The sequence below is a fragment of the Bactrocera tryoni genome, chromosome 5, assembly GCF_016617805.1.
Source record: "Bactrocera tryoni isolate S06 chromosome 5, CSIRO_BtryS06_freeze2, whole genome shotgun sequence".
Classification (NCBI taxonomy): domain Eukaryota; kingdom Metazoa; phylum Arthropoda; class Insecta; order Diptera; family Tephritidae; genus Bactrocera; species Bactrocera tryoni.
The window spans coordinates 17,090,095-17,108,992 of NC_052503.1; the positions used below are offsets into that span (position 1 = coordinate 17,090,095).

The window sequence follows — 18,898 nt, forward strand, 5'->3', positions numbered from 1 at the left end:
GTGTGTGGCGTTGTTCTTATGGAACCCAATTCAGCTGCAAATAGCCAAAGCTGGACGCTTTCTTCCTTCACCCGGTCGGAACTAAGAGTTTGGCCACAGAAAAATATTAAATGATTCCTTAACAATCCCATTAAATATTTTGCAAAACCTTCCTTAACCTCTTGTTGGCAGCTTGTTTTTGTATATCCAGCCTTATTTAAATGGTTCCAGACGATCTTTTGTGCAACATCTAACTTCTGTGTAATCGAAACAGTGTTTATATTACGTTTAGACTTGACGATTTCCATTGTTTTATCGATATTTTCGGCCATTGGTTTCCAGAGCTTGAGCATCTTCGACATCAAAGTTACCGGAACGGAATCCCCGGACCATAAACAACATTCATATTTTTAGCCAACAAGCTTTTCGTTTTCGTTTTTATCGAAAAAAACCAAAAAAGGAAATGTCAGGCATATAACATATACATAAATATATCACATAGAGAAGGACTAAATTCGAGTATAACCGAACTTGCAAGGATTAAAGCCGGGGTAATAGCTTCAGGAACATAAGGCTTGTTAATTATATGGAGTCTAGGCCAAGCTTTCATCCGATTTTATTAATTCTAAGTGGTAATATGCACCGTTATTTGAAAAAACACTATCTAAATTTTATTAAAATAACTCACATATTGGCCGATACATGCTTTCGTTCGAAAGTATTAATATTAGGTACATGGGTGCTCAGAGAAGTATTGACCCGATTCAACCCAGTTTTGATACATAGAGATACTAGTGTCAGGAAAGGATTCTCTCTGAGTTTCAATTGTATATCCCATACATGGACCGATATTTTCGATCCAAAGTTAACTATAGATACTGGGTTCCACATATTCGATACCTATGGGCTTGAACAGTTTTGCTTTAATTTGGACAATTTTTGGTCTTGAGGTGGCAGGTACTTTTTGTAAAAAGCTGTATCTTGTTACGTTAATTGTTTTTTGATTTGTATTCTGGTTGTAGTCTGACTTCGCCAATTTTCGGACTGTGACAAAGGGATGTGAGAAGAATGCAATAAGCTAAATTTAGTCGAAATCATTCGAGCTGGTTCTGAGATATGAGATTTTACCAAAAAGTGGGGCAGGCCACGCCCATTGCTTAATTTTCAAACCGGCTCTCATAAAACCATCTCCAGCCATAAAAATGAAGGTAATAAAGGTAAAATTTAATATCTGACGTATTTAGTTATTGATTTATTGCAATTTTTAGTGGTTTTTAAGAGTACGTAATTTCGGAAGAAGTTTTAATATAAGGCCCAAAAACACTATCAATTTTATTTCGATTCATATTTTAATTTTCTATACAAAAACTTCTAAATTATGCTTTTCCTCCTGCATTTTTTATTTTCCAAAAAAAAAAAAAATTATAACAATAATTCGTGTTAAGGCTGAGATACCTTCAACACCGTCACAGCCGACAGCGCCTGCAGGCGACAATTACCGGTGCTTAATCAACACTTTTGCAGCCACCGCACCACATCCGTGCAGTTATGGCCACATGAACGTGACTTGCTACTTACTAACACTTAACACTATGTGTTGCAACAAGCAGACTCCAATTTTTCAGTGGTTACATGGAGAGCGGGGAACGGGGGTTGTGCACAAATCGCATGCTGACTAAATGTGTGCTAATTTAGTGTAAATGCAATTATCGGCAACAAGCGGGGGTGCAGTGCAAGTAAATGAAAATCAGCAACAATAACAACAGATGTGTGCTTAACCAAAACAGAGAGAAAACCAAATCCATTGCATAACACTTCAACAGGTGGGCTAGTTAGCACATTAGTTGCGTTGAGTGATGGACCGGTGGGCTTGTGCTGTGATGTAAGATGGAAAATGAAAACTTCGCGCTTCGTTTACGTTTATTGTTGTTGTTCAGCAAAGTGTGGCGAAAACACCGCTGAAGCAGAGAAGAAAGGATTGTGAAAATAAAAGTGTGTCCATTAGCATTTGTAAATACATACATATGTAGATGTATATATGTATATCTGCGATATGTAGGTTTTGCCAGCAGGTGCGGTTTCTAGTAGTGTGAGTCAGTTGAAAAGCGCGTGTTGCATGCCTGAGTGGGTGGCAAGTTGTGTGTCAAATAGTTGCTTTAAATTTTTACAAATTTCTATTTTACACTTTTCACTTAACGGCGGATGAACTGAAAAGGTTCTTTTTTTTAATTTTTTTAATTTTTTTTTATCGAAGTTTTTAACAAAGCGAGTTTGTTTGTTTCAGGCAACTTTTTGTACATTTACTATTTTCCCAGAAATAATTTGCATATAACCTCGATTTCGCTGGCTAAGTTCAGTCCAGATATCTTTTTGATTAATTTAAGAAATAGAACTCTTCAAAATCTGCAAAACATTCGTCGAGAAAGCTTTTCTCTTTCGGGTTTAACCTTAAAAATTATTTTTTTGTCATATCTTGATTTCTGTTCAATAACAAAGCTAATAACCCTGTTTTGGCTCCTCCGAAATCAGTTGTCCTGAAACTCTGGTCATTTTGAGTATATTTTTAACCAAAATCCAACCTCTCAAGTTAGAATTTGTTTACCCCGTATCCGTCTTTTCGTCTTTATGTATCGATATTTGCAAAGAAGCTGCATATTTGTGGCAACCACAAATATGGGACCACTATAGCTTAAATCTGCCTTACAGACAACAGTCCTTGCAAAAAGACCGTAGACAGTCGATTCGGCGCCGTTCGCAGTAACTCGGACCGACGTGTGGAACGACTTGGCGCACTTTTCGCCGAGATCGTAAATTGAAAGCGTACAAAATACAGCTTGTGCTAGAACTGAAACCGCTCGACCCTCCCAAGCGACGGCGCTCCACTCTATAGGTGAAAAGTTCCAAGAAGGTCTGATGTTTTCGAGCCAAATTTTGTTCAGCGATGCGGCTCATTTCTGGCTCAATAGGTATGTATGCAAGCAAAATTGCCGCATTTGAGGCGAAAAGCAACCTGAAGAGATTCAAGAGCTGCCATTTCGTCCAGAAAAAATAATGGTTTTATGTGGTTTGTTTCATATTTCTTCAAAAATGATGCCAATGATAACGTAACCGTCAATGGCGACCGTTATCGCGCCATGATAACCGACTATTGACAGTTGAAATTAATACTCATGATCTCGGCGACATTTGCTTTCAACAAGACGGCGCCATGGATTTATTGAGAGAACACTTCGGTGAACAGGTAATTTCACGTTTTGGACCGGTTGATTGGTCACCAAAATCGTGTGATATCACATTGTTCGACTTTTTTCCTGAGAGGATATGTCTGAAGTCTATGCGGACAATCCCGGTTTGATTCAAGCCTTGGCGCAAAATATCACATATCACGTGTTATTCGCCAGTTACTCGAACGAATCATCGAAAATTGGACTCAACGGACGGACCATCTGAGAGGTAGCCGAGGCCAACATTATCAAAAAAAAAGGCAAAGAATCTTTTTCCTTAAAAAAAAATAGTGAACCACGAAATGTATCACCCTTTATATTCCACCGTTTTAGAAAGTGTCTGAATTTTATATTTTGTGATTTTAACTTTTCGTTCAACAGTTCAAGGCGATCTCTTCTCCCTCTCCTACTTTTTCTGACAACTGATTAGAAACTATCACACTGTGTCTTTGAGCAATTTATCGTTAAAAAGACGTATCCAAAAAAAAGATATAGTATGAAAAGTTTTCTTTACTAAATCAACCAGCATTTCGTATGAGTTTGTATCTGTGTGAAAAACTCCGTGTGCAATTTTCACATTACACACCTCCGGCACCACTCATTACCCAATTACCGCACAATCCATTAGGGCGTTATTCAAATTACCGCCATTCTGCGTTTGTTGACTAACAAATTTTCACGTTTTAAATCAAACACAATCACCGCCACACCCACCAAAGCTTTTCGCGAATTTCCAACACACAATACATACATACATACATACAAACAAATGCAACTATTTTTAGCACTCTGCTCGTCGTAAGCTGCTATCATTAGCGTCACACTGTCAGTTGGCGAATCAATTAAAGTCGAATGAGGTCCCAGCAATTCAAAGCGTTTTTCGCCTCACCTGATCTGCTTCCTGTGCGCTATTGACGCGTGGGCGTTGCAAGCACATACCAACATGTGTGTATGTATGTATTATATGTTGCTGGGCGCACACCCACGCTGCACGTTTTCCTTCAGTGTTTTCTTTCTATGTGTCTTGTGTTGCATGTCACTTAATGCTTATTAAGGCCATGTTTGCTCACTTTAACCGAATCATTAAAATACCCATTGATTTGCCATCAGTCGAGGATTACTATCAGTTAGCATAAACATGTGCATCGTTGTGTTGGTAAAAAAAAATTTTGTCGCTTTTTTGCTGGTTAAAAATGGCAAAATCATGACGCAGTGTAATTGCAATGGCACAGTGGTGCAAGGTGTCGGGAAAAGTGGTAAAAAATGCAAAATAAATGAAGTCTGAAAGTTGTTAGTAATTACCGAAATTTTATTTTTATGTAAATACAACAATGTATATACAAATAATGCAATTTTTTTTTTAATTTTTAAAAGTTTTTATTCAATGCCAAAAATATTTAAACTGTAAGGATATGGCGATCTTTTTCCTCTACCTTCCTCGCTTCTTTGAAATATTCGGTAATTGGTCATAGGACTCATACTTTGATTGAGGGATTGAGCAATAAAACAATGAAAGCTTCGTTTCGTTATTCGACTTCATCTCCATCTACAATAGAATAGTAGCTGTGAGAACCACTTCAATATCGGTTCAAAAAAGTAAAGCTTCCACTTCGTAAGGAGAAAAGCTGCATCTGAAATATGGACACAAAATATGTGCTTGTTTCCAGTTCGATCTCTTCATTTGAGTGAAATCTTTATTCAGTGAGTCACCTTTTGAGTCTTGCAGAGAGAAACCCGTTATTGGGAGACAAACCTAGCGAAAACGGTGTGTGAGGAACCGTCACAGCCGACTGAAGACTGGGCTGTCGCAAAGATAATGTCTGCATTAAGTCTTACTAACTTCTCTTTTGCCTAGATGTGGAAGCTTTTTGGTCTGTCCACCATCAACACTATCCTAAAGTAATCTTGTTGTATGCCCTGTATTGTTAGTGTTGCAAGACCTGATGTGTTCCTCTGCTGTAATTGCTGAAATAACCCTTGAAGCAGTTGTATCATCAAGGAGAGCTTAGGGGAAACATATTTCTGACTGCACTGAGTGGGCCAAATCGTCTGCCTTTTCGTTTCCTGCTACCCCTAAATGACTGGGATCCAAGTGATATTAACAGAGTGTCCTATACACAGTCTAGTTATTGCCTCCTTGCAAAGCCCAACGTAGTGAGTCTTAGTAAAGGCGCTACGGATGACCTTAATTACCGCTTGGCTGTCCACTAGAACGCTTCTGCAATTGCTAGTTGGAAGAGAAGTTCTCTTGACATTTCTGTATTGCCAACAATTTCGATCTGAAATACTCAATTGTGGTCATTTAGTTTGAGCAACCTTTTCTGTATGGAATACTACTCCTATCACCCTTTGATCTGTCGGTGAATATATAGATATCGCCGTTGGAACTGTTGATCACAGAACCATTGGTGGATTTTTCTCTACTGAAGGTTGGAAAGATTGTGTTTAATTCTTATAATTAGTTTTTTTTTTTCGCATTAGCAATTGAGCTGAAGTTCATTAGCAGGGTTGAGTATAATACCATGCCCGCAGTGACTCCGAGTTTGAATTCAACGGCCTAAACAGCCGGCTAGCCGCAAACATTGCATAATACTTAACTTGAATGTATATTGGCCCGGAGACTTTGTTCATGTAGTTCTCAACGCGCCCGTAATCCCTGGCAAGTAAGCTTATTTTATCTATTCCATGGGTTTAATGGGATAATGCTATCCTTCTTCTTCTTGTCTATTGGTACTGACGCGATTATAACCGGATTTACAATAGCGCACCAGTCGTTCTTCCTTTTCACTGTTTGGCGCCAATTTGAGATTGCGTGAGTGTAGCCCGGTCTTTCTCCACCTGGTCTTTCCAAACGGAGTGGCGGTCTTCCTCTTCCTCTGCTTCTCTCGGTAAGTAATGCGTTGAATACTCTCAGAGCTGGATTGCTTGCATCCATTCGGATGATATGACCGAGCCAGCGTAAACCCTGTCTCTTAATGCGCTGAACTATTGTCAATGTCGTCGTATATCTCTTACAGCTCATCGTTCCAACGACTGCGGTATTCGCCGATGCCAATGCGCAAAGAACCATAAATCTTCCCCAGAACCTTTCTCTCGAAAACTCGTAACGCCGACTCATCAGAAGTTTTTATCGTCCATGCCTCTGCGCTATGTAGCAGGACGGGAATGATGAGTGACTTGTAGAATTTGGTCTTTGTTCGTCGATTGAGGACTTTATTTCTCAAATGCCCACTCAGTCCGAAGTAGCACCAGTTAGTGGCATCCACCACACCATATATTAGTAAGGGACGAATAACACTTGTGTTGAGCCAATAGATCACATAAAGTCGTAGAACTCCTTAGGGACATTGGCTTTTCTACAGGAGTTCCAGATTCGAAGGGCTTTGGTACCCCTGCTCTCAGTGTTTCTCTACAGCTTCTTTTTTTATTTGGTAACTAGGAAAAATAGTGTTAGTTTCTGAGATTTATTGGTGAATCTCGAACTCCTTTTCTGATAGCTCAGTTTGTTACATTAAATTTAACACTATTTATCTCTCTCCTGACCCACTGTGCCATCGCTGGCGCGTTATTTTCCGCTATTCACGGAGGCACATCGATTTTTTTCGAACGCAATTTTACTTGATTTCATTGTTTAAACGCTGGCTTTGCTGTTCGCTGCGCGGTGATTGTGGCTTTGCGGTTGGCGATTTGCGCTTGCCGCTGACGCAAATTGTTGTAAATAGCCACTCCCGTATTTGCGAGCGTCTTCCACTGTAATTTCGTGTAATTTTCCACAAAGCCGCCAGCAGCACAGCTATCGATTACCAGCAATGCGGCTGACTATCACTTAATCGCCATAACGAGTATGCTGCACCGCTGTGCCACTAACTGGGCCCAAATGGCTTGCTGTCCGTTGGAGTCTTCCTGCTTGGCGCTGGTTTTGAGAGACGACTATTTAAATACGAAAAATGTTAAAAAAAGTTACATAAAATTAAAATAAAATTAAAATAAAAATTAAACAAAATTTTGTTTAGCAATTTGGCACACATAAGCCTTGTCGCTGGCTCCAACTGGCGGGTTTCGTAGCTTTCAACGCGTCCTCTTTGCGCTGTCACCTGACATGTCTTCTAAGCATTTAACGAGCGCGGCATGCAAAAATGCTGCACCGAGTACCTGATTCCACAATTAATTTCACTTTTCAAACGGAAAAGCGAGTTTGGCAAGCTGCAACGCAATGTTGCACACACAGGCAGGCAGAAAAACTCGTATGCCAGTGAACACAAAATATAATTATGCAATTTATTTGAATATGTGCAAAATATGGCTTAATTGCTTGACAAGTGCAACGCGTCAAATTGTCAGTTAGCCACAATGAACGAGTTGCCACAAGCTATTAAATTTTGTTGTCGCAATAAAAGTGGCACGTCAAAAAAAAAATTGTCATAATGTTGCATGCCACAAAGCGCTGACTTTAACCCAAATTTCATTTTCGACGAAGATAAATGTCTGTATGTATGTATGTTTGTATGTATGTATATTTATATAAATGCACATATGTTTATTAGAGCGGGTCGATTATTTTTCGGCCAGCGATTTTTTAAGTAAAGTTTAAAAAATCAATCAATAAAATATGAAAATGTAACTACATTTTATATTTCAGTCGGATATCTCAAAAACTGCAGAACAAATTTTGATGATCCCTAAAACAACTTCGAAATCGCTGGCACGGAACTGATTTTAGCAAAAGTTTTTCAGAATGAAGCATAGAAAATTTCCCGCATAAGAGATTTTTCCGTTCTTATTTTTATTTTTTTGGTTCCTGTAAATCGCCCCGCTCTAATGTATAAATCATATATGGGTAGACTATCAGGCAAAGTTGCTCAGAATGAATCAAAGAAAATTTCCCGCAAACACGAAAATTTTCCGTTTTTTTAGCTGTCCAAAAATCGACCCGCTCTAATGTATAAATCATAAATACATAATCTCTCAGGCAAAGTTGCTCAGAATGAAGCAAAGAAAATTTCCCGCACACACGAAAATTTTCCGTTTTTTAGCTGTTCAAAAATCGATCCGCTCTAATGTAGATATCATAAATACATAATCTCTCAGGCAAAGTTGCTCAGAATGAACCAAAGAAAATTTCCCGCACACACGAAAATCTTCCGTTGTTTTAGCTCTCTATAAATCGACTCGCTCTAATGTACAAATCATAAATAAATAATATCTCAGCCAAAGTTCTTCAGAATGAACAATAGAAAATTTTCCGCACACACGAAAATTTTCCGTTTTTTTTAGCTCTATATAAATCGGCCCGCTCTAATGCATATATCATAAATACATAATCTCTCAGGCAAAGTTGCTCAGAATGAACCAAAGAAAATTTCCCGCACACACGAAAATTTTCCGTTTTTTTAGCTGTCCAAAAATCGACCCGCTCTAATGCATATACCGATGTTGCATTTACTGCAAAATTCGCTTGCGGCTTGCATTGGCGACAGCTTTTCAACGTTTCCACTTGTGCGCATGCGCAAAGTAAAGAAAAAAAAAACACCATTTTTTTTCAATCAGCCAGTCACCAGCACAGTGCACCGCTGTCGAACGGCCGTTGTTAATGCCACATTTCGAAATCGTGTCACGCAGTCAGCATTGTCACCTTCATCGTCCTCCTACTCCACTTTGGTGCGGAACCAGTTTGTCGCCGAACAAGTTTTCCATTCGTCGCTGTGTGTGTGTGCGCGCGGCCAATTTACGGCGCATAGTTCGGCGCATGCGCACCCAAGCCGCGCTGTGACAACCCACTGCTGCGGAAGGGAATACGAAACGCCGATGTAAATAATGTGACTTCGCGCTGCATGTGGTTGTGGCGAAGAAGGAGTCAGTCGGCTTTGCCAGCAATCAGCGTGCAGAAAACGTCAACTGTCCGCTAAATGCGAAAGTGACCGGCCATCAATGTGCCAGCGACCGACTGACTGACTGACTGCCTTCGACTGAAATCGAAGGAAAGACGTTTTGCTTGCACATTTTTCACTTTTTCTTTAGCAGGACTTAATTTGAAGTGAATAAAATTTTGTGGAAGTAGGTCACGTGGCAAGTTTTTTGCTGGTTGGCTAAGTAGAGGTTATATGAGTTAAGGAAAGGTGAAAGAGTCTGCAAAGTTAGATATTTTGGGTTGATGCTTTAACATAAAATTCCATTTAGAGTTAGAAAACAGAGAACCTACTGCTCCTAGAGAGAGTTTCAGTGAACCTACCTGTTCTAGAACCTCGTCTCATTATTGGTCGACCAAATGTCCCTATTTAAGGAAGAAGAAGAAGCAAAATTGAAAACAATATATTTTTGTTCTGGAAAAAAACTTGGTTGAAATGTGAGCTTCACCACTTCCAGTGATTTTTTAAGATATCGGATCGAATTTCTTTTTCCATCTTTCGGGAAATACTAGATTAATTCCACGCGCTTAAAATATTTGATCCTTGCAAAGGCAAAAAACTGGGCCAAGTGGTTGTTAACGTCTAAATTTGAAATGTAGGTACTCCCATCCTAAAAATTTTGCAGAAACCGACACAAGTAACAGTCCGCAGATGTCAAGTCTTCAGAATGCGGTGGGTGTGGTAGCACATCCCTTTCAAGCTGCAATAGCTGTTGGCGAATCATGTATGAGATCTCGCATTACCCTACCTTTTCTATTGATCAATTCTGGCCTCATCTGTTTGAATGCATCACTGAATTTGTCCAGCTGATCACAACACACTTTAAAATTAATCGTGGTGGTATTGTCGGGAGAAAGCGCAAAATAAACGAACCCTTTGAAATCTCACCAAACAAAACACATAACCTTTCTTTGTTGGTCATTAGCGGCCTTCGAAGTGGCTTGAGCTGGTTCATTATTTTTAGATCACAATCGCTTTACGTTCTTGTAAAAAAACCGATTTTGATCGGCAGTAACAATGCGTTCCAAAAATGTATCAATTCTTTGATGTTTGATGAGCAAATCACGGTCGTTAAAGTGACTAAGCAAATTTCGTTACGTAAGAACGTGAGAATCCCATATGTCAACCTTCGAAATTAATCCTAAACGTTTGATCTGCTTGTGAACGGTCACGTTAGACGAATTTAATCTTTCAGCAATCCCTCAAGTTGTTATTCGACGATTTGCATCGACCAATGACTTTATGTTATCCATCTCGGCTTAAAGTTGTTGTGCATTCTCAAGATCGAAATTTCCGGAACGAAGTTTTTCTATGCCGAAAATGCTGTTTTCGAACTTCCTTCTTCGATTAAGATTATTCCAAAAAACGTAAGATTTTTTTTACAAAGAAGAAGCGGTCGATAGAAGAGACTGTAAGAACGTGATCGGAATATAGTCACTATCTGCAGGAAATATATAGAGCAAGACACTAGTGAAACAGTGGAACATCTCTTGTGGACTTGTCCCGCATTGGCAAGAGTACGCTGTAAGCATTTGGGGTCCCCAAGGTATGATACACTGGATCGAGGCCACAGAGTCTGTTGAAATTCGCTAAAGGATCACTACTTCTCATGGACCAATTAATTGAACTCCATCTGATATCGCAAATAACCAAAACTAGCCTATGCGTGGCTTATTGGCCTACCAGACTAACTTGACCTCACCTAAAGCGGTTAAGTGCGAAGTTGGCTGCGAAAAAGTTCAATAAGATCAACTGTTGAAACGAAACGAAATTGCTTAGTGAACAACCCAATAATTTTTATTGAATGTTCAGCAGTAGTCAGAGTTCAAGATGAAGTTTCCTCGATTTATAAATGTAAACTCCAGAGTTTCCTAACTAGTTTTTTTTTTAATTTTCTGCTTCAAAGTTTTTTTTAACATACATACATATACATATATAGTTGAGCTTGCACAACTTGAACTTCCATAACTGGAAGTTCTCCATAATTCGAACTCTTGGATTGGCAATAGAAGTCAAATTTAATGCAAATTTCCTTCCATAATTCGAAGTCTCTCTAACACGTAGTTTTTTGTGGATTATGGTGATTCGAGTTCTCGAAGTTGATTTCTATTTCATTTCATTAATTTTCTTATGCATTTGTTTTTTTTTTTTTTCTTCTTTTTGTATACAAAAGTGAACTTGACAACGAAACCCAAAGAAATGCATTATTTATAACAACCGTAACTTGGTAACGCTAACAAAATAGTACAAAAAATTACTTTTTTGGAAATTCCGTAACGTGAAAATTTATACAAAAGCAAATTAAAATGGATGATTGCGAGCGACCTTGAAAATGTAAGCTAACGCTTCTGTTTGTTGCTGGGTATTTTTTTCTATTTTATTTGATTTTGTGGGCGTCTCACCATTTTTATCTACTCATTTCTATGCTTTTGGCAAATTTAATGTCGCTCACCGAAACAACTTCGGAATAAATGCATTAAAGACACGCGATAATAACTGTCGTGCCATAGTTGTTGTTTTACGATTTTTTGCTTTAAATGAAGAGCAGCGTAGGAGAATAAAACAAATGGATTTTAATATTATCACACAAGCATATTTCTTGGGGCCGTTTGACTTAACTATTAAGTTTATTTGCGAAATAAATTTTTTTCATGTTTTTCCTAGATTTACATAGCTTTTCAATACGTTTTTTGTTTTTTTTTTTAACCTTGCGATAGTATTTAAAATGGAAGAATGAAGACGTTCTAAGTATGGATTTCTCGTAGAGTAATTATTGTTATCTGAAGCTAAATCCTCAACTTTGGCATTCAACCCAGTTCATATATACATAAACATAGATATATGTACATTGTGACAAAGTACTCGGAAATTGTAAATAAAACGCAAAATATTTAATTATTCATCAATATTAGTTTTGTCGCCTCAAAGTAATCCCCACCAGATGCAATATCCTTATGCCAACGATTTTTCCAGTCCTCGAAACACTTTTCATAAGCACTTTTTTGGATTTCCTTCAGCGAATTTTTTTTTATCTCTTCGATCGACTGAAAACGGGTTCCACGGAGCGACAATTTTAGTTTAGGAAACAAGAAAAAATCACACGCGGCCTAATCTGGTGAATACGGCGCTTGATCGATAGTATTCATTCCGTTTTTAGCTTTAAATTCGGTCACCATCGAGGCTCGGTGCGGTGGGGCATTATTATCGTATAAAATCCATGAATTGTTCTTCCATAATTATGGCCGTTTTCAACAGACGTTCTCACGCAAATGCCTCAATACGACCAATTAAAACTCCTTATTGACCGTCTGTCTCTCCGCAACAAATTTATGATGCACCAAGCCCATGTATATAGAAACAAATAATGAGCATCACCTTGATTTTTGAGCGGCTTTGGTGTGGGTTTTTTCTTTCGGCTTGTATCTTACCTGCATTCTGATGATTGTTGAGTTGTTTGCATGTCAAACTCATAAATCCATGTCTTATCGGAAGCTCTCCATGAATGTGGGATCGGAATTCGCTCGATCAAGCAATACCAAAGAGGCCTGTTTACGATACTCTTTTTGAAAAAATTCAGCTTTATCGGGACGAGTCGGGCAAGAACACGTTTCATACCCGAAGTATCGACAAAATCATTCGAACGGACTCGCGAGTGATGTCGAGCTCTCTTGCCATCTCTCTCTAACACTTGCCTGACGATATTCAAGCACCATATCCTTCACTTTTTTAATATTTTCATCTGTTCAAAAGGTCGAAGGTCGACCAGAACGATCTCTCGACCGTCTTTGAAGGACTAGTACCATTCAAAGGCTTGTGTTTTTGCTAAACATATACATACATATATTATATAATACATATTTATACTTTTGTATGCATGCATAGAAGCTTATGTAGAGATAAATACATATCTAGCTTGCTACCTGATAGAATCAATTATCCTCAAATAATTGACAAGTTATTGAGAAAGCATAGAAATCAGTTGAGGAGCGCCATTGCTTGCATTTACGTGTTTGTATGTATGTTGATATGTATCTTGCTGTCAAAAAGAAGCCTATTTACTTAACTGATAATCAGTTTATGGCACTTTCATTTAGTAAACTCAACACATATTTGCTCAAAAGCAAAAAATTTGAAAATAAAGGCATTTGTTTGCTTATCATTATCGGCACTTTGGCGCATGGTGTTGTTGTTTTCATGCATTTAAAAATATATATATGCGCTACACAGCCGTTAAATCCTGCTCTTCAAATATTAATTATCACTAATTTTTTAGACAATCAAATTTCGAAAACTATTCCACGAATGTTTATGTACCTGCTCCTAGGGTTCGTGCTAAATCGTTTGTTTATTCGCTATTATCCCGGAGTTTGCTCTTTTAACGCGCTATTCAATAGATTCTTCGCGATCTTTGAATGCATACTTCGCTTAAAGGATATGTCTTTAGAAGTCTACCTGTGATTTGAGAGCATATCTGAATTTAGTGCAGTATCGTGATCTGTCCGAAGCGGTTGTGTTTTCTCTTTTTGCGAAAGAACAAGTGTGTGTTTTTTATAAATTTAAAAACGCATGAATTTTTTTTGATAATTTTGCGAATATATTTGGTGAAAGTTAGTGTTGAAAACTGTGTTCTAGTAAAAGTTTAAAGAAAAACAAAAAAATTAAATTTTTTGAAAATCAATTATCTTTGGGATTCTTCAAGCTTTAAGTTTTAAAAGTAAGTGCAAAGTTTTTTAAATCAAAATCAATAATTTTTTAAAAATGTGTTAAACAGTACGAACACTCTATTTATATTTAAAATAAGGTGAAAGTGCCCAAAATATTATAAAAAATTCTCAAGTGCATATCCTTAGCCAGATCAAAGCTCAGAGATCAGATCGCTTCTGATCATACACCAACCTGAATAATTCAATCATTTTTGCTTTTCGAATATCATCTCCGAGGTTTAACAGCTAAAACATTTCTACCATAGAACTACAAGTTCCAAACCATCTCGGCATGAACATTAAAATTCTTTATATCGCGTCACTTAGCACCGTTAAAAAATCGCATAATTTCTTGACAGGCGCGCAGTTGAGTGAAATTGTCGTGCCGCAAATCTAAAAAGATAACATTTTGCCCTTTACACAAAATTTCCAGTTATAATGTCTTGCTTACACGTCTTTAAATTATCATTGCACTCTAGTTTGAGTTCAATTTCATGCAACAAGCATAAAAATTATGATATTATTTATGAGCCGTCATGCCATTACTTTCCCTACAATTCGCTGTCGAGACTAGAATTTTTGCAGTCTTTTATTTTTATAGTCTCCCTGACTGGCAGTTCATCAATGTGAAAGTTCTATGCTTTGCGTCGTGAGTTTAATACCCAGTAGGACATTGGAGGGTGGTAAATGCCCTCTAGGAAAAATGTTGGTTTGGTTTTGCGTTCCAAAACTTCAGAGTGATGAAAAAAACAACTTGAGATATTTGTTTTATACTACATATATATTAGTTCATATCCATTAAACTTGAACTTGCAACTTAATTCGAAGGACAATGAAAATTTCAATGTGGAGTCCATTCTATATTTTAAGTTCATTTTCCCCGATTTTCATGCTGTTCTTTGAAATAGTATGTCATTAACTAGCTAGAATTTTCATCAGTAACTAAAGGGCGATCCATTTCGAAGTTCCCTACTTCTTTTTTTTTTAAAGAAAAAACAGAAACTTCAACTTTAATAGGGAACGTTTATTATCATTCGAAAGAACATTCCTTGGCGTTTAATTTTAAAGATTATATCCGTTGAGTTCAATTTTCGATGACTCATTCGAGCATTTCGATTGGTAACTGGCGAATGACACGCGTGATGTTTTGCTCCAAGGCCTATATCGAAGCAGATTTAAGACTTTATATATCCCCATAGGAAAAAGTCTAACGGTGTGATATCGCCCGATTTTGGTAGCCAATCGACCGGTCCAAAACGTGAAATTATCTGCTCATCGAATTGTTCTCTCAATAAATCCATTGATTGATGCGATGTTTAGGAAATGGCGCCGTCTTGTTGAAACCAAATCTCGCCGAGATCACGAGCTTCAATTTCAGGCTTCAAAGAGTCGGTTATCATGTCAAGATAACGCTCGCCATTGACGGTCCCGTTCTCATCGGCATTATTTTTAAAGAAATATGGACCGATAATTCCACCGGTCCACAAACCTCACCAAACCGTTGTTTTTTCTGGATGAAATGGCTCACACGTGATCTGTCAAAAAAGGCTAATGAAGCCTTTCACCTCGAGAACTAGTTACTTTTTACACTAGTTAAATTCTTTCGAGTGGAAAATGAAGTGTGTCAATCAAATATTTGGAAAAAGTTGTTGATGTTGACAACTGATTGACTTTGCAATCGCTTTGTACCAGTTCTGAATTAGTCAGAAAATATGCACTCTAGTTTGGAAGCAGCGCGTTGTCCAACTGCGCCACTTTCCTGCAGGGATGCTAGCTAGACAGCGAATATACATACTTAGTTATGTACCTTTGTCTGTTAAAGCAGAGCAGTTTCCCTTTGGCGCGTAAGACCCAAAGCCGTCACACAAAAGATATTGCATGGTCACGATTTCCGCATTCGTCTTGTTATTGTTGTTTCTTTAAATTTTCGTTTCATAGAATCAAATGCAGTTTATGCAGCTGGGAAAGTAACTGCGCTCAACTGCTTAGCGCTCGAGGGCTTAAAGCGCAGCGCAGAGCTTACTCTGCACAGCTTAACTTCTGCAGCAACAACAATGCGTTCTGAAAGACTCTAGTAAACAATCTTCGCAGGCCTCTTTTTACAGCTTTGAAGTAGATGTTTTTCTATGATTGCCGAGGTAATAACAGCCAGCACTGCCAGTTGTAAGCGCTGCTCATTAGTCGGCGCTCCTCACGCGGCCGCCTCGGCGTTTTGGGGCGTACAAGGAAGTAGTTAGCCGCTGCATTCTGCGCTGCCGCTGGCGTTCATTTCATACGTGGATATATAGACACTGATAACTACTCATGCATTGCATGATTGGCTCAACTCGCCCAGCCGGTAGCTGGTCGCCGGTCTTTCGTGGCGTAAAGGAAAATGCAAATGAAAAATGAGAGAGCGTTAAAAAAATATATTTTTTTATTTATTGCCGGAAAATTGTTCACCAGCTTGCGTGTTAACGACTTCGACACGCATTTTAGCTGCCACATTCGCGTGTCTTCCGTCTGGTAGACTATCTTGTTACACAACTCCATGATTTGCCGAAGTTAGACATAATTTTTTATGATTTTACATAATCTTTATCAAATTTATAATAAATATCACATTTCCCTCTCTATCTTTCACTTCTCCGTAGCTCCAATCTCATTGCGAAAAGTAAAAGTCATTCTGACATCGTCGCCGCTGCACCACCTCCACTCGGCGGCTTACCCATTGGCATTGGCCCTCAATTGCCACCATTCGGTAGCGGCGGTTTTGTCAAATTGCGGCATGTAGACAAAGCACCAGCACAACAACAAGAACTACAGCCAGCTGTACAGCATCACTCCGCCGCCGAGTCAAATCGCAGCAACTTTCCGAACGCACAAAGCGTACAAAACTTGCAAGAACAAGCAGAAGGTGAGGCTGCGCAGGCGCATAATCCCACAGCTTTACCGGCATTCTTACAAGGCGGTCTTCGGCGCAGCTTAACACAGGTGAGTGAATCAACGTCTGAGTCATGGGCAATTAAATTTGGTGCGACGTACTCCAATAAAAATACTGAGTTACCTACGTAATTGCATATGAAATTCTTCTGAAATGTGAATTCAGTGATCCATATCGAAGCACTGAGAAACTGAGACAATGAAAATTAAAGTTTTGGTGAGTCATCGTCATATCAACGGAAAATTGAAGTGGGAAATCCGATCTGCATGTATGTACGCTTCATTCTATGCGCACTAGTGTTGGTGTGAGAGCTGCCATAAGCTCATGACGATTGAAAAAATTGTCAGTTGGAATGATTAAGAAATTCTTAGTTTTATCTTGCGTATTCAACCTGTGCAGGAGCATCAGTACGATAACTCCGATCCGAAACATCTGCTTTAAACAAGCACTAAAGCTTGTGACTGACTATCTTATGTCGTGTTAGCGAAGAGTATTTGTGAAATTAAAAAAGGAATTTCACTTATGGGAAAGCTTCGTGTTCAAAAGAGCCTAAGAAACATTATTAAACGGTGCGGTTACTTTCAAACGATATATTGACTCCCCCCGACATTTATAACTTATTGTTTTTCCTAAGCTTCTCAGAAATTTCAAGTTTTTTCTCTTTTGATTGCCGTGTCTATTGCGTGAGTCGTGTTCATGCTGTCATGCTATTTTCGTTCAGTATTTCAGTATTCGATCATAATTTTTTTACGAATCGTTCAACTTTATTATGAAAAGTCACAATCTGTAAAGAATGTATTTCGCGCACTTCGCTCAACTTATGGTCAACATAATCGGCCTATTCAGTGTACTATTCGCAGCAGCATCACCCATCTTGAGACCCAGCATTCATTATTGGGTAATATTCGATAAGAAAGCTGAGAGTGCACACGAAGACTGTGGGTAGTGAATTCGGTGCCGGTCACAGCAACTCGGACTGACTGTGGAAAGACTTGGCAGATTTTACGATGAGATCTTAAGTTGAAAACGTACAAAATATTCAAGAACTGATGAGCCGATCGACCTTCCCAAACGACATCGCCGCGCTGTATGGAATCTTGAAAAGTTCGAAGAAGATCCGAAGTTTTCGAGCCAAATTTTGTTCAGCGATGAGACCCATTTCTGACTCAATGGGTATGTAAACAAGCAAAACTACCACATTTGGGTCGAAGAGCAACTTGAAGAGATTCAAGAGCTGAAATTTCATCAAGAGAAACCCTCGATCCACATTTTTTTCAAAAATAATGTCGGTGAGAACGTAACCGTCAATGGCGACTGTTATCGCGCTGTGATAACCGACTATTTGATGTCTGAAAATGAAGTTCGTGATCTCGGCGATATTTGGTTTCAACAAGACCGCGCCACTTCCCACACATCTCATTAGTAATTGGATTTATTGAGAGAACCCTTCGGTGAGCAGATAATTTCATGTTTTCAGCCGGTCTATTGGTCATCAAGATCGTGTAGTATCACACCGTTCGACTTTTTCCTGAGAGGATATGTAAGGTCTAAAGTCTATGCGGACAATTCCGCTTCGATTCAGGCCTTGGAGCAAAACATCACTCGTGTCATTTGCCATCGAAAATTGTACTCAACGGATGGACCATCTGAGACGTGTCGCGTTATCGGGAACACCTACCGGAACTTGAAAGAACCTCTCAATCACCCCTTCAAACCCCTTATCAAAATATCCTTTGATTGATATAAAGTGAGAAGAGATAGATCGAGCAAAACAACTTCTTCATTCAACGTCAGATAGAGTTGATATTTAAGAAGTGTGTTCACGGATTTTAGAAAAATTGAAACTAAGCAATATAAATCGTTCCATCTTTTTGGAATGGAAATCGCGGCTTTTTTCGTTCGACAGTCAAAGTTTGATGTATCAAGTTGTAATCTGATCGCACATCGGTTTTTGTTGTTTTTGTTGAGCCACACCTAGATGCCCCGAAAGTGACTGCTACGAAAGATAATGTAACAAAAGTACACGATGTCGTATTTATTAAGTGTCGAAGCGTTGAAGATACGGGGTACCCGAGACAATAGCCACCTTAAAAGGCCGCAAAGGTCATATCATGTATGAAATATTGGGCGTGAGGAAACTATCGGCTCGACGGATATCCTGTG

The 18,898-nt window shown here is 38.7% G+C and overlaps 1 protein-coding gene across 1 annotated transcript in view; it reads left to right on the top strand.

Annotated features, from left to right (window-relative positions):
* The window catches only part of LOC120777510 (supervillin-like), a 199,147-nt gene that overhangs the window by 77,023 nt on the left and 103,226 nt on the right, over positions 1 to 18,898 (top strand). The window contains exon 2 of the mRNA XM_040108874.1: positions 16,446 to 16,785. The gene's annotated coding sequence lies outside the window, so the exon portion shown is untranslated. The remainder of the gene's footprint in view (positions 1 to 16,445; positions 16,786 to 18,898) is intronic.